The sequence below is a fragment of the Magnolia sinica genome, chromosome 2 (genome assembly GCF_029962835.1).
Source record: "Magnolia sinica isolate HGM2019 chromosome 2, MsV1, whole genome shotgun sequence".
Lineage (NCBI taxonomy): Eukaryota > Viridiplantae > Streptophyta > Magnoliopsida > Magnoliales > Magnoliaceae > Magnolia > Magnolia sinica.
This window is the reverse complement of record NC_080574.1, coordinates 103,828,992-103,845,498: the sequence shown is the minus strand read 5'-3', so window position 1 is coordinate 103,845,498 and position 16,507 is coordinate 103,828,992. Positions and strand designations below refer to the sequence as shown.

General features: G+C 38.9%; 2 non-coding genes across 2 annotated transcripts; both read left to right on the top strand.

Annotated features, from left to right (window-relative positions):
* Positions 1 to 5,995: 5,995 nt before the first annotated feature.
* Positions 5,996 to 6,102, top strand: LOC131238418 (small nucleolar RNA R71). Its single transcript, XR_009167828.1, has one exon. It is a non-coding gene; the product is annotated as a small nucleolar RNA R71 (small nucleolar RNA).
* A 5,094-nt stretch (positions 6,103 to 11,196) lies between these two features.
* LOC131238402 (small nucleolar RNA R71) lies at positions 11,197 to 11,304 on the top strand. The gene has a single exon (XR_009167809.1). It is a non-coding gene; the product is annotated as a small nucleolar RNA R71 (small nucleolar RNA).
* The last annotated feature ends 5,203 nt before the right edge of the window (positions 11,305 to 16,507 follow it).

Below are 16,507 nucleotides of genomic sequence, written 5' to 3'. Positions count from 1 at the left end.
TTAGTCATGCGCCCTAACCGAAATCCTGGCCATTGCGAAAGTACACATAACGATTAGTTGCGCACCACCAGCCCAAGTGGATAGTGAATGAATGAATAAATATAATACCGAGTATGCAACTCTTGCTCTACAAATCGGTACTATACATCTCTAGGATCATCACTAGGGTCTAGTACACTCCAAGCTGGCTACCGCCCTAGCCGGCCACGTAGCTAAGCGAGTGAAAAAGACCTCATTACCCACCTGCCAGTAGTATACCAAAGCCTACCCGGCTCGTCGATAGTGGACCCATTTGGGAGCTGGTCAAACTCAGCCTAGCTTATAGCCCCCTCACTCGGGCGAATAAGGCCACACCCCCGCCCAACCGACCACGACACAGTGAGAGACATGGCCTACTAGTATTCAGCACTCGGGCGCTCGTGTATCCACTCGGTCTAGATGTTGGGGCATCTCCTGACCTCAGAGGGTTAAAGACTTTCACTTATAGACATCCAAAGTGCCTAGATGCTCAAACCAAATATTTTTGGTGTCCTATCTGACCATTCACGACATGCCTGTAGAGGTCATAACCTTGATGTCGCTAGGGCGTATAGTAATCACAATCACACAATGCAAGATGTATGAGTCATGTGGTCCAATCATGCATCAATCCTGTGCATACCGTGCGCTCATGTGGGATAACTCCACTTATTAGGGAGTCCCATAAACCACCTGCCTAATGACATATGCAATGGTCAACCACATCTCATAACAAACATGCATATGATGCGTATGGGCATGTATCATGATGTTATATTGTCAAATACTCATAATTGGTATCAATAACCTGCAACGACAATCAATCTCGATAATGTGAACATTTAACCAACATTGCCCCCAAGGAATGACCCACATAGAGCCTAACATATAGTGGACCCATGGCCTCACATAAGGGCCAAATATATAACACCGTGGGCCTCACTCAAGAGCTTAATACACATCACGATGGGCCTTTCACATGGGCCTAACATTCATCACAATGGGCTTCATCGTCTGGCCCTCAAATGCATCACAATGGGCTTCATCACATAGGCCTCATATACATCACATTGAGCCTCAAATACGGGCTGAATACATATCACAACGGGCCTCAAATACGAGCTGCATATACATCACATTAGTCCTTAAACGCGGGCCGAATGCACATCACAATGTGCCTCAAATACGGGCCGCATATACATCACATTAGGCCTTGACAATCGTCCTCGATATCCGACCTCGACAATCGGAATCAGCCTCGATAATTGACCTCGACAATCGACCTATATAATCAGCCTCAACAATCGAAATTAGCCTCTAAAATCGGCCTCGACAATTAGAATCGGCCTCGATAATCAGAATCAGTATCAACAATCGAAATCGAAATAGCCTTGACAATCAAAAACGAAATCGGCCTCAACAATCAGCCTTGACAATTAGAATCGGCCTCGATAACTGGAATCGGCCTAGACAATCGAAATCAAAATCGGCCTCAACAATCGGAATCAAAATCGACCTCAACAATCAGCCTCGACAATCGAAATTGGCCTCAACAATCGAAATCAGAATCAGCCTCAACAATCGGCGTCGACAATTGAAATCGGCCTTGACAATCGGAATCTTCCTTGATAATCGAAATCAGTATTGACAATCAAAATCAGAATCGACCTCAATAATCAGCCTCGATAATCGAAATCGGCCTCGATAATCGGCCTCGATAATCGGCTTCGACAATCAGAATTGGATTTGGCCTCAACAATCGACCTCGATAATTGAAATCGACCTCAACAATCAGCTTCGACAATTGGGATCAGCCTCGATAATCAGAATCAGCCTCGACAATCGGAATCGAAATCAGCCACAATGATCGGCCTCGACAATCGAAATCAGAATCGACCTCAATAATCAGCCTCGACAATCAAAATCGGCCTCGATAATCGGCCTTGATAATCAGAATTGGCCTTGATAATTAGAATCGACCTCGATAATCAGAATCAGCCTTGATAATTGGCCAAACAAGACCTAAGGGAAGGTTACAATGTGGACATTAAAACATCATTACCCATTAATGTGGACATTTAACCAACATTGCGCCCAAGGAGTGGCACACATAGAGCCAAACATATAGTGGGCCCATGGCCTCACACAATGGCCTAATACACATCACTATGGGCCTCGACACATGGGCCATAAATACATCACATCAGGCCTCACTTAAGGGCCGCATATACATCATAATGGAACTCGGCACGTGTCATAAATACATCACATCGGGCCTCACTCAAGGGCCCCAAATGCATCATATTGGGCATCATCAAATGGGCCTCATATACATCCAGTGGTCCGCATCACATGGTCCTTGTACACATCATAATGGACCTTAAATATGTCACAATGGACCTCATCATATGAGCCTCAAATACATCATAATGGACCTCAAATATGTCACAATGGGCCTCATCATATGGGCCTCAAATACATCAAAATGGACCTCAAATATGTCACAATGGGCCTCATCATATAGGCCTCAAATACATCGCAATGGGTCAAAACCCATGGGCCGTAAATACATCATTTTGGGCCTCACATCTCGTCCTAATATACATCACATCAAGCCTCACTCATGGGCCCAATATACATCACAGTGGGCCACAGTATATGGACCTCAAATACATCAAATGGGCAATATCAAATAAGTCACACCAACTACACCATAGAACATTATGAATCATATCAAAAGATCAACTAGACCACACCACATCTAAAAGCGGTGATAATGATTTCCACAATTAAATTCCAGTGGGCCCCACCATAGGGTTTAGTTTCCATCCAGTCTATTCATAAGGTCACAAAGACTTGTATTTAGAGGAAAAACTAATATCATATTAGTCCAAACTCTATAACCGAATGGTTTTAATAGTGGACGTTCAAACCCACTGTTTCCTATAGTGTGGTCCACCTAATAACTGGATCTGTCTTATTTTTAGTCTCAAGCCCTGAGACAAGCTCGCCATAAGAATGGACGGTTTAGATGTAACACATACACCAACGGGCCCCACAGAATTGTTGCTGGTGTCGTGTGGCCCATTGATGGGCGGTATAGATGCAGCACATGCATCAATAGTGGGGCAGCCGTGAATGGCATGGGAGATGGGTCCCAAATTCCACGTGTTGAGGATCCACACAAATCATTCAGCCAGATGGTGGATGGTTTGGATCCAGTACATAGATCATGGGTGGGGTCCAACTTGTCCAGATTTACTGGACAGTGTGGATAAACTCCACACACATCACACATGGCCCACCGTCCACTGTTTCATGTACAACAGCTATACGTCAAGGGTCCCACTGTCCTGAAGTGGGGACGGGGTGGATCATGCCACGCTGGCCACATAGCCCACGGCAATACAGCATCTATTTAGCTGATGTATTGCACTGGCCAATTGGCCTTCAACAAAGGTGGGTCCCACATGGGTGTGGCCCACCAAAATATCACTTTAATATAATATATTATATTATATAATATTATATTATATATAATATATACATTACATGCACAACAAGTGGCTGCCCAGACCCACTGTCCAGACCCTGGACGTTTGGACGGTGTGGAATCCAACCCATCCAACACCCGTGTCCCACCGTCCAGGGATCTGGATGGTGTGGATCATCACATAATGAAGGTGGGTTCACATGTGTGGCTCACATAAGCCTCGGATCAAATTGATACTTATGTCTTTCTTCAATTAGGCCCGTCCAAGCGGACTGCCATGTGGGCCAACTCGGTGAACGGCATGGATGAACTACTTGCTTCATGGTGGGCCACACACACACACCATCTATACAAGAGAGAGAGAGAGAGAGAGAGAGAGAAACGGTGAGATGGAGGGACCCCGCCACTATGGGCCTTCCCTATATAATGCATACATCAAGATGGGTCCCACCGTAAGTGGGCCCTTAAATCATAAAATCACCCACCTTTGATCTCCTCTTCCTTCTTCCGCCAACACGATCTAGAGCTCCAAGGGGTGGATTTTAACGGTTGAGATGGACTTTGGATGGTAGGGATAGGAGGTAGGAAGGTAGGCCACACTAAGCTCTCTCTCATAGAGGTTGGGACGTGAGTTGTTTGGGAGAAATGAGAGAGATAAGAGAGATGAGAGAGATGAGAGATATGAGTGATGGGTGAGTGAGTGATAGGAGTACTTGTGTAAGGGAGAGAGTTGACTTTGGGGATGGATAGTTGTAATTGGGGATGGCTGTGAGTGATGGGAGTGATGTGTACTTGATTGATATGATTGATGGGATTGATGTGATGGATTCTCTTAGGATTAGCAATGTGCAGCATTTTCCTCTAACTGAACGTGAGCCCACATCTCCTAGCCCGGGTATCGCCTCAGCGTGTAAGACGTGGCATCGGAACCGCGGCGACGGCGCAGTCGCAAGGATACAAGTCTCCGGTCAAGTCAGCTCTAATATAAGGAACATGACTCAGGATCACGCACAAACATCGATAACAGATCGTGGGTCACCGAAATTCGACCTGGAGGATAGCGGAAGCCTAAGGAACGGTACGGTCTAGGATACGGGCCGTACAGAATAGGCGACCAAGATTGACAAGAATTTAAGTGTTCATGTCCATGATGGGTTGAGTATCTAGAATGATAAAATCTACTGGATAGTAAAATTTGTCAACCTAGACCAACACATCCTCAATTATCCCTCTTGGTACACAAACTGAGCGATCGGCAAGTTGTAATATAGTTCGGGTGGGTTTTAATTCACCTAGACCCACTTGTTCGTAGACCAAGTATGAGATCAGATATACGCTCACTCCTAAGTTAAGAAGTGTGTGCTCAATCCGGTAATTCCCAATTACACAAGCAATGGTTGGGCTATTGGGATCTTTGTATTTCTATGGCACATGTTGCTTTAGGATGACACTCACTTTTTTTGTCAAAAATATTTTCTTTTGGATGATTTTCCGTCTTTGGTTATACGTAAGTATTTCTAAAATTTAGCATATGAAGGTATCTATTTTACGGCACCCAGTAGAGGAGTATTGACTTTCACTTGTTTCAGCACCTCTAGAATGTCCTGAGAGTTAGAGATAGGTTTTGGTGTAATCAACCATTGGGGGAATGGAGCAACTGGTTTGCTTTGAAGTTCTAGTTCTAATTCTTGTGGAGCAGTACTAGGTCTATCATTTCATTTATTTCTAGGTCCTTAGACTTTTCAGCCCTTACCGGAATAGATTTATCAATTATTTTCCCACTCCTAAGGGTGGTGATATACTTAGCTTGCTCCATTTGATTTGAAGAGCTATGATCACTTATTTCATATTACAGTTTAGGATTGGGGAAAGGCTCAGCAGGAAGCATCCCCTTCTCTATAATCGTAACACGTGAATCCATCTTTTGCATAAATTTTGTAAGTTCTCGTAATGCTTGGATAAGCTCTTGAGTTTGTGTGGAATTTTGAACTGGTTCCTCTTACGGCTTCCCTTGATTTGGAATTTGATTAGGGAATTCTTCTAACTAAAATTTTGATGGCCTTTGGCAATTATTCACAACGTTAGATTTCTCATTCAGTACCTCTTGAAAAACAGGTATTATTGGGCAATTTTCAGTTGTGTAAATGTTGCAAGCACAAATACCGTAAATAATTTCCTTAGCCTTATCCTTCTTTAGTTCCATGGCCTCGAATTTCCTTATGAGATTAGTCACTTTACCATTGATATCATCGTCCTCTTTTAGAAGGTATATTCTGCCCCTCCTTTAATTAAGCAGGCTTAGAGGTGGTGCTTGATTTTAGGGAGACATCCCATGATTGTGCTTTTGCAGCAAGTCTATCCAAATAATCCCACACATCATTGACATTTTTGTTCATGAATTCCCCATTGCACATTGTCTCGACCAATTTATGCATGGAGGATGTCAGTCCATTATAGAAAAAGTGTGTAATGCGCCACGTTTCAAAACTGTGTTGTGGGCATGAACTGACAAGATCCTTGAACCACTCCTAACATTAGAAGAATGTTTCATCCTCCTTTTAGGTGAAATTCATGATTGAATTTCTGGGGGTGTTCGTTTTATGGTGTGGGAAAATTTTCTTTATGAACTCCCTTTTCATATCGTTCCATCTACCAAAAGATCAAGGACATAGCGAATGTAACCACATCTTAGCTTTCGCTTTCAAAGAAAATGGAAAGAGTTTCAGCCTGACCGTGTCATCGGACACGTTAGGAAAATATAAAGTGGCTATGATCTCATCAAACTCTTTCAAGTGTAAATATGGGTTTCCAGATTTAAGTCCATGGAATTTTGGAAGGAGTTGGATCACCCCTGGCTTGATATCCATACGTCTCGTATTTTCTGGAAAAACCATGCATGAGGGCGTGCTCACCCCCGCCGATTGTAAATAGTCTCGTAAAGTACGAGGCGGGGGTGCTTGATTTATCTCATTCTCATCCTGGATTTTCTCAACCCTAGGTTGAGGTGGAATTGGAGGTTGATTGTCAGCCATAACTTCAGTTAACTCTGTGGATCTCAAGTGGTGTCTAATCCTGTGATAGATAAATAACCCCTCAACCAATCCTCCTTCACTCAAAAGACGTTGAGTGTTATCACAGACCCAGTTGGGCGTGAAACACTCTCAACCCTCTATTTCAGAATCTAACCTAAAACTAAAAGAAACAAGGGAAATAGAAATATAGAAATAGAAAGAGAGAGAATTAGAAAGAAGTTACCAAATTAGAAGGTTTTGTGTTAATATCCTGCAAAAGGAAAAGGAAAGTGAATTAATTTCTAAAAAGGAAAAAAGGAAAGTAAAATAGTTTCTAAAAATGAAAAAGGAAAGTTTCTAAAAGCAAATTAGGAATGTTTCTAAACCTAGGATTAGAAGGTAAATTAGTTTCTAAAAATAATTTAGAAAAATCCTAACCTAAAAATAGAAAGTAAACAAATTATAATCTTAACCTAATTCCAAAACTAGTTAATCTCAGAAAAATGCAACCGTTAGTCCCAAGCAATGGTGCCAAAAACTTGTTCACAACCCCAAGTGTAGGGTCGCGATGTAGTAATAATCTCAGTTAGACCGAGGTTAAATCCACAGGGACTAATCTTGTGTGTATTCTGAAAGTAACTAGAAGTAGAACTAAAAGAAGATGTAAATCTAAATTTGTAATTAAAGGAAGTAATTATGAAGTGTTTAATTAGAAACTTATAATTTGAAAGGTGGGAACTAGAGTTTTCAAAGATCCACTTGTAGCAATCAGGGTGATTCATTGCTTGATTCAAGTAACATAACAAGATTCGGAGTCTTATCTTATCCAGTTGGAAGATGTCTTAATAAAATCAAATCTCCTTTGACTTAATTCTCAATGGATGAGAGTTGTGAGGATTAAAAGCGATTCCATTACAAAAACATGCCCAGGAGACAATGGCTCACAATAGGATATACCAATCCCACAACCAAACATATGAGAATCATGAAGATTAGAAGGGATTCCATCATCCAACCATGCCCAAGGGACGATGATGAACAACAAGATTTTCTAATTTCACAATCTCAAAACATGAAAAGAAGATACTCAAAGCTATTACAAATCTACTATAATTTGAGTCACAATAAACCATTGAAAACTAAAAGTATTCCTTAAATATTAAACTAAAATAAAGTAAGTCAACATAAACATGAATCAAAGCAATAACAACATCCCATCACGCTACGAGCTTCATATCTTAGCCCTAGCTAAGAGGCTTAGCCAACCATAGACATGATTAGATCTAAAACCCTAGAAGAAAACATGAAAAACTAAGGAAGAAAGAAGAAAAATGCTTGGTGACGTCTCTCCACCCTTGTGCTTTGCTCCTCTAAACCCTAGATTGATGCCTAGGAGTGCTATGGGGACTCCTATTTATAGTTGAGCAACACCTCCTCTCGCACCGACTTGAAAAAAATCCGAAAACTGCCTCAAATTTACGCACTCCGTGCAACTCTGCGTAAATCCACGTGAATCATTTGATGACATCGAACTGGCTTTGATGTCATCGAAGGTGCCTTTTTTACGTGCTTTTTTCACGCTTTTATAACTTCATCCGGACTCTGTAACCTTTTATGTCATCGAACCTACCTTCGATGTTATCGAAGGTGTCTTCGATGTCATCGAGAGTTGTTCGAGAAATCGATAATGCGTCTAAAACAGTCCAGAGAGTAAATCCAATTTCTTTAATAAATTCGATGCAATTGAAGAAGCCTTCGATGTCAGTGAGTAAGTCTTCGATATCATCAAGGAAGCCTTCTTGTAATCGAACATGGAACCCAATGTGTCCAGCGAGTTTTGTCAAAAATCCAAAGAAAATTCGATGTCATCGAACTGACTTCGATGTCATTGAGCAAGGCTTCAAGTCATCGAAAAGTCCTTTAGTCATCAAAAAATGTCTTCAATTTGTCTAGCAATTAACTCAATTTTCTTTCATAAATTCGATATCATCGACATGTGTTCGATGTCATTGAACGGTGATTAATGATACAGTCAATGTGAATTCTGCACCTATTCTTTCGACTTCATTCCTTCTCCACTTAGTTTTCTTGAGTCTTGGGACCTTGAAATCTTTAATCTTCATCTCCTACGATCTATTCCTTGACTTGGTGATCTATGAGTGTCAAATTCATACTTTTAGCTCCAATCCAAGCTCCTAAATTCACCTTACAACACAAACATGAGTAAAATAGGACATTAAGCAGTATCATGTTCATAAAACCAATATATAAATGAGGGATAATATGCAATATTTGACCCTCAACAATAAGTTATTGAAATTTGACATTATAAAAGCTCTAAATCTTTTAACTCAAGGAATTTAATCCAAAAAACAATGAGCAACTTAACACTAATACCACTTAAAAAGGCGAGCTTAAGAAGTCCTAGAAGGGGGAGGGGGTGAATAAGAATACACCAAATAAAAATAAAAGTGTTGAAGTATTAAATAAATTAGAAATCTCAATTGTACTAGCATTGAAAAGTTGATTCAAACTAATTCGAAAGACAACCTACAACCAAACCAAGTTTAGGTAGGACAATCTTATTTCATGAATGTTTGTAAGAATCAAGATCTTAAACCAATCAAGAGTAAATAAAGCTATCTATTACAAACATTCACTACTTTTGCATAAATGAAATTACAAACATCCTCCACAAATGCAAAAAGTAAACATTCACCACAACACCAAGAGTTATAGTGGTTTAGTGTGTACAACAACTGTTCTCAAATAGCTATACCTACTCTACTCCCAATAATCACTATCCACGTGATATTGGCTTTCACTATAAATAAGGTTTTCTCAGGGTCACCTTAAAACCTCATACAGTTGTTATTTTAAAGGGCTATCACAAAAAAAACCCTCACTAAGATTTTCTGGCTATCTTAGGAAAACCAACAAATGAGATTATCTGGCTATGTTAATAAAACTAAAATATAAAAGCAAAATATACTTATCTTCACCTTTGAAGACGTATCTATAAATGTAGTCGTAAACCGCTTCTCTTGTAGTAGATTGTTCAATGTTTAGTCATACAGACGAGGGTTCTAGGTTCTAGATTGATTTTTAATAGATTTAAACCAAATGCTACTTGTTTGAATTCCTTAACATCTCAAAGAAGAGTATTTACTCTCTTTATAGTATAAGATTTAGAAAATAGGATATCAAGGAATTAAAACAAAAACAAAGCTATTAAAAAATATTATAAATACCGAGTAATAGCTTGACAATAATGGGGACTTTTCTCTCTCTTGATAAAGGCTTTTATCAACTTGAATTGATAATTTTGGATTGAGAGAAGGCCTCTATTTATAGGAAAAGAAGTTGCTTCAACTCATCTAAGACAGTTTTCGACTCGTCGAAGGACCAGATTCTGTTCCAATAAAATTTTGAATTTGGGCGCAATAAGATAAAATAGATCTTCGACTGGTCGAAGGCCTTACTCGACTGGTCGAGGGCCCTATTTGACTAGTCCAGCAAGGGCTTCGACTGGTGGAGGGTGCCTAAAATGCGAACTAATACAGTCTCAGGACTTTAAGTCAAGTAATCCTCAACTAGTCGAAGGCCCATCTTCGACTGGTTGAGCGGTCTGTTCAACTGGCCAAAGAAGTAACGGAAAAATCATTTTCTTGAGTTTAATCTTGGATTGGTTGAAAAAATGCTTAGATTAGTTGAACCACATCTTAGACTAGTCGAACCTTAGCCTACACTAGTCGAATTTTATCCTAACATAAGCATAAAAACCCATTTTAAGTTTTGTTTTGAAAGTACCTAAGCCTAAGGTCTTTCTAGGGTTTGTTATAATTGATATGACCGAACTTTGAAGTAGCTTGAACTTCACAGAACTTGTTCTTCTACTTGAATCTTTAATAGAGCTTGAAGTTGAAGATGAAGCTTGATCTTCTACTATAACTTTAGTAGAACTTGAACTCAATAGAACTTGAACTTTCCATCTTGATCCACTACTTGACTTGAACTTCAGTAGAGTATTTAACTTTCCATCTTGATCCACATTAGAAGGCGTACTTCATAAGTTATTTTGTCTAAATGAAATTTGACAAACAAAGGTGTGCTTTATACAATATAGAACTTATAAGATATTATTATTGTTCTAGTTCTAGTTATTTTCAGAATACATACAATTTAAGTCTAAGTGGATTCAAACTCGGTCTCACTAAGTTATTACTACATTGCAGCCCTACACTTGGGGTTGTGAACAATTGTTTATTCAATAACTCTTGAAAAGCAAGAATTGTAGGATAATCCTGAGTTACATGTATGTTAATAGCACATATACCGCAAACAACTTCCAAAACCTCCTCGGGTTTGATAGTTTCTACCTTCTTAAGTTCCATGGCTTCGACTTTCCTTGTGAGATTGGCCACCCTCGCACTCATGTTGTCTTCTTCTTTTAAGACATACATTCATCCCCTTTCTCTTGACTAGATAGGCTTAGAAGTGGTGAGTCTTAGGGAGGTGTCCCATGATTGCATGTTTGTTATGAGTAGATCAAAATAATCACACGCATCATCAGCCTCCTTATTCATAAATTCAGTGTTACACATCATATCTACAAATTGACGCATGGGCAAAGTTAATCTGTTATTGAAAAATCTTATTACTCATCATATCTCATAGCCATGATGTAGACACGAATTTATAATATCCTTGAATCTCTCCCAACTTTGGAAGAAGGTCTCTTCCTTTTTTTGGGCAAAATTCATGATCACCCTCCTTAAACTATCTGTTTTGTGCATCGGGAAGAACTTTTTAAGGAACTCCTGGGTCATCTCTACCCATGTACCGATAGATCGTGGATTTAAGGAGTGAAACCACGACTTAGCCTTCTCCTTCAATGAGAAGGGAAACAACTTCAGTCTTACTATGTCTTTAGACACATTTTGAAAGTGCAATGTGGCGACTATCTCATTGAATTCTTTAATTTGCAAGTATGGACTTTCAAAGTCTAGTCCATGAAATTTAGGAAGGAATTGTATCACTCCTAGTTTAAAATCCACGTTTCTTGCATTAAGTGGAAACACCATCCATGAAAGTGCACTTACCCCCGCAAGTTGTAAGTAATCTCGTAAAGTACAATGTGGGGGAGCGTGATGTACCTCATTCTCATCTTGAACCTCCTTAACTAAATGTTGAGGTTGATTTACATCCATTATTTAGATTAACTTAGGGGATCTCAAGTGGTGTCTAAGCAAGTGATGGATAGGCAACCCTTCAAGTAATCCTCCTTTGCTCAAGAGATGTTGAGTGTTATCATGAACCCACTTGGGCATGAAACACTCATAGCCTCCTAATTCTAAAACAACCTAATCATAGAATAGAAATTCAGAAAGTAGAGAAAAGAGAAGAGTTAGAAGGATGTTACCAAAGAAGAACTACTAAGTTAGATGCTATAAAACAACAAAAAAAGTTAGTTCCTAAAACAAATTCAAAAAATCTAAGAAAAATAGGCAAAAAAGGTTGATACTAACTAATTCTAGAACTTAAATAATTTAGAAAAATACAACATGTTACAATCCTCGGCAACAGTGCCAAAAACTTATTCACTTATACCCCAAGTGCAGGGTTCTAACGTAGTAATAATCTCGGTGAGATCGATTTTGTACCCACAAGGACTAAAGATGTGCAATTTCTTTAAACTAGTTAAGAATTAGAACTCGAAACTAAACTTAAAACTTAAGATTGAAGGGATATTGTGAATTGAAACTATCAAATTATGGGAAATTAGAGCACCAAGGATCCACTTATAGTTGCTTTAATGCATCCTTGATTCAATCAATGCTTCAACTAGAATCGAAGTCCTAATCTATCTAGTTGGATGATAGAGCAGTTAAAACATCATAAATCGTTCCGAAACAGATTTTGAACATCCATAGTAATGATCCATGCATAATTTAAGAAACTGAAAATACACATTTGGTTTAGTGGATGATAGAATAGTCTTGTTGAATTGATTGTAGAGAGTTCTAAGCATCTACCATGCCCGCAATCAATGTTAGATCAAAGAATTTTACGGATCAGACAACCATAAATAGAAAGAAATCATTCATGAAGTTTCTAAGCATCCACTGTGCCCGAAGTTGATGATAGATCAAAGTAATAATATAAAATACTTCTTTAATTAAAAAAAACTATGAAATATTCAACATAAACTTCATGAATGTAAGAAAAGTATTAAAAACTAGCTACAAGATTCACCTCTTAACTCTAGGTAAAAGATTATCTAACCAAAGACATGATTAAGATAAAACTCAAATAGAAAAACATGAAAAACTAGCTAAGGAAGAAGAAAGAGCTCCTTGGAAGATGGTACACCCTTGGCTCTACTCCTTCATACCTAATTCGTGTTTAGAATCCCTTGGAAAACTCAAATATATAGGCTTTGTTCTGACGATTTTGGAAATTGCCTCAATTTTATCCACTCTGCGCACCTTTGATGACACTATATCATCGAAGGTCCATAACCCAGTTGGATTCGAATTCGAAAACTCACTCTCCTTCGCATTGTGTAAGTCATCGATGTCATCGCCTAACCTTCGATGTCATCGAATAGATCCTCGATGCAATAAAAAATGGTCCAGAACTATCCAATGGGTTGAGCTTGAAAATCCACAATTCTTCTATGTCATCGAACTAGCTTCAATGACATCAAAACATGCCTTCAATGGAATCAAACTTTGCATCCAATTGTCCAGCAACAAACTTGATTTTTCACTAAATTCTCAATGTAATCGATCATCCTTCGATGGTATCAAACACTTACTTTGATGTCATTGAAGTGTGTTTGATGCAATCGAACAATCAAGTTCAGCAATTCTGAATTTCTACGCTTTGTAAATTTGATTTTCTTCCTTCTTTACTTGGTTTCCTTGGATCTTAGACTCTTGAAATCTTCAATCTTTGGTATCCAAAGATCCATTCCTTGCCTTGGCAATTCTTCAGCATTAAATCTATGCTTTTAGCATCTCAAGCTCTCGAAATCACCTTGTGAGACAAACATGCATAAATATATCAATTTAATGCTATCATGTTCATAAAACCAAGGTATAAATAGGGGAAATATGCAATATTTGGCACTCAAAAATTCGCTGTTGGATTCCTTAGCTACTTATAGAGTTCTGTTCCAACTTGTTCTTTCATATCATTCTTAAATTACTACAACAGTTATTGTAGTTGAAAAGTCTTTTTAGATCCTTCTTTTATTTAGATCATTTTTTTGTTATGTTTCTCTTCACAAAGGTTCCTCTTCTGTCGGCCAAGACTTTGTTCCATTTTTGGACCCCTCTCGGCCGCTCATTCCACTTTAGAATGTCTCTCGGTCTCTCATTCCACTTTTGCACACCTCTTGACCACTCGTTCATTTCGACTGCTCTTCACGTCTTTCCATTTTGACCACTTGATTGAGCTTCTTGGCCGCGTTTTGTTCCTGAATTCTCTCAGTCGCTCAATTTGATGTTGGAAACCTCTCGGCCGCTTGGTCTGCTTTTGGATACCTCTTGACCGCACCTCTTGAATGCCTTTCGACCACTTGGTTTGCTTTTGAATCCTCTCAACTACTCCCTGTCTTATCATCCTATCAGTTGTGTTTCCATAAAAAACACTCTAAGTGTAGGATCCTGGTCCTTTATCACACGGTTCATGCACACACGTGTCCCAACCCACACCATTGATAGACCATACACTACCCCTAGTGCACCCAGCAACCCCACCCAAGTGATTTTTCCTGGATGACCTTGATACCTCTGTCATATGGACCACATTGTTGCTGCGGTTGCCATGGTGAAAACTGTGTGTCAATCCGACACTCCTTTAGTGAGATACGACCCATCGAATCCATAGCCAAAATTGTGTATCTTGTAATATGAGCAACCTTCACTATGCTAGGCCCATTGGACTTGAGCCTATGTAGGCCTAAAGCCCACTTTCCATAACATATGAATTATCACAAGATAAAACAATCACTGCATGATAAATAAAGAGCTAGCACATATAAGATAATTCACTATAAGATAAAATTGGATTCTACCCCAAATCCATCATTAGCCCTCTTCCTATGCCTTAAAAACTAATCATGGCTCATGTCCACCTCATCCTACATATGCGTCCAATGCATGTATTATTTTATGCCACGACACTTCAAATAACTAATTGTAACACTCCACTTCATCATCCACCATGCATCACCTACAACCCACAACCCTTATCCATCCATTAGCCAATGCATGTCTAGATTTCTTCCACATTAGCTAATGCATGCTTAGTACCATCCACCTCATCCATCCACCTATAACTGTTCACAACCCCAGTGTAGGGTTGCGATATAGTAATAATCTCGATAATACTGAGGTCGAATCCACAAGGACTAATCTCGTGTGCATTCTGAAAGTAACTAGAATCAAAACTAGAAGAAGATCTAAATCTGAATTGGGAATAAAAGAGAGTAATTATGAAGTATTTAATTAGAAACTTAAGAATTCAAATGTGGGAACTAGGGTTTTCAGGGATCCACTTGCAGCTATTAGGATATTTCTTTATTTGATTCAAGGAACACAATTGAGATTAGAGTCTTATCCTATCCAATTAGAAGATATATTAATAAGATCAGATCTGAACTTCCATTCACCTAATTCTCAATGGATAAGAGTTGTGATGATTGGAAGAGATTCCATCATCTAACCATGCCCAGGAGGCAATGACAAACAATAGGATATACTGATCCCACAACCAAACATAGGAGAATTGTGAAAGTTAGAAGAGATTCCATCACCCAACCATGACTAAGGGACAATGGTGAATAACAAGATTTACTATCTTCATAATCTCAAATCACTATTGTAATTTGAGTCACAACAAACCATTAAAAACTAAAAGTATTCCTTAAATATCAAATTAGAATCAAAGAAGTTCAACAAGAACAAGAATCAAATTAAAAAAACATCCAATCATGCTATAAGCTTCACCCCTTAACCCTATCTAAGGGATTTAGCCAATCATAAACATGATTGGATTCAAAACCCTAAAAGAAAGCATTAAAAATTAAGAAGAAGAGGAGAAAACTCTTGGATGACGACTCCACCCCTTTGCTCTGCTCCTCCAAACCTTAGATATCTCAAAAAGACTTATGAAACCCATATTTATAGGCTAGCTTCCAAAAAATTGTAAAACTGCCTCAAATTTACGAAGTCCGCATAACTCTGCATAATGTCTTTGATGTCACCGAACAGCCTTCGATGTCATCAAAGGGATTTGAATCTAAAAGTCGCGCCTTTTCCTCTGTCGCACTGCGTAAGTCTCTGTGTCATCAAACCTTCCTTTAATGTCATCTAGAAGTCCTTGGATGCCATTGAAAGGTCTTCAATCCATTGAGAATGTGTCCAAAACAATCCAACGAATTCCTTCAATTTCTTTAATAAATTCGATGTCGTCGAACTAACTTCGATGTCATCGAGCATCTTCTTCGAGTCATCGAACATGTCTTCGATTTATCGAGAATTGCATTAAATATGTCCAGCAACCAACTTGATTTTCCTATGAAAATTCGATGTCAACGAACGATGGCTTTGATGTCGTCGAACACTGGTTAATGACACAGATTGTGAAGTAAATTTCAACACTTTGCTCTTCCGACTTCCTTCCTTCTCTACGTGGTCTTCTTGGATCTTGGGTTCTTGAAATCTTCAATCTTGGTCTCCAAAGATCCGTTCTTTGCTTTGGCAATTCTTAAGCCTTAAATCCATGCTTTAGCATTCTTTTCAATCCAAGCTCTTAAACTCACCTTGCAACACAAATATGTATAAAATATACCATTAAGCATTATCATGTTCATAAAACCAAGATATAAATGGAGGAAAATATGCACTATTTGAGTCTCAACAATAACATACATCACCTTTCACCGCACTTTTAGCATAAATAAGACACTATAAAC